Source organism: Channa argus, chromosome 12 (genome assembly GCF_033026475.1).
Source record: "Channa argus isolate prfri chromosome 12, Channa argus male v1.0, whole genome shotgun sequence".
NCBI lineage: Eukaryota > Metazoa > Chordata > Actinopteri > Anabantiformes > Channidae > Channa > Channa argus.
Genome location: NC_090208.1, coordinates 16,547,967 through 16,549,038, shown reverse-complemented (window position 1 = coordinate 16,549,038; position 1,072 = coordinate 16,547,967).

Genomic DNA, 1,072 nt, shown 5'->3' with positions numbered 1-1,072 from the left:
TGAATGCGGCCATAAGATGCATGGCAGAGGCCCAGCTAATTATGATCCAGTGCCAGACACCAAACAACATCTGGAGCTGGCAGAGCACCAACAAGCTCTGAAAACAAAAAAATGTGCATTAGGAGGCATATTACCATGTTTAAAACTTGACTTGGACAAAAATGTGATAACGTGGCATAAAAATATAGTCTTAATGACACAAATTCTATAAGGCCTTTTGGCTGTTGACCCCCCTATAGTCAAGTCTAGACCAGGGAGCCAACAACTTTATGTCAGAAGCGATTTCACAGTTTAAAATTGGGTGCTAAAAGGAAACAGCGCACTGAGTGGATTTAAAACACCAAGACTTTTAAATTGGTTCTTTACAGCATTGGAAACCAATTGAAATTGAAATAACTTTATAAAACATAATAGAACATGATAAAAAAAACAAGACTATATTAAGTTGGTGTATTCATGCAGCCGATTCTGTCCAGCAGCAGGTTTACTTCAGCTAACACAGAATCAGACATAGCATTATTTAATCTGAATTTATGGAAAAAAAATATTTTGGACTTGGCAAAAGGAGACGCACAAGTGTTAGGATGGGATTTTGCATTATCTTTATTATTTACATATATGCATTTTTCACTGTGAGATGCCAAAATGGCTTCTGTGGAAAAGACCTGATTTAATGAACTGAAAAGTACACTGAAAAGTTTGGTAAATGATTAAATGGTAGTTTCATTTCTTTCAGTGATGAGACACAATAAATAAAGTTTAAACAGAACAACACCGGAACCCCGTGGATTGTGCATTAAGCCAAAATGTTTCACTGCCCAAAATCACGCTGATGCTTTTGGTCCCGTAGGAGAAATGTAAACGCGGCCTTTGGCGCCCTCCAGCGAGCAGAGACAGAATAACTTATCTGCACCTGAAGAAAAGGGGAAAAAAGTGAATGCAGCAAACCAGAAATAGCTCACAAAAAAAAAAAAAAAAAACCGCGCACTGTGCGTCAAAGTCCAGTTCCGGTTTTATGACGCGCCTAACAGCTTTGCCATGGTCACAGTGTCAGAGGACTGTAATATTTCTG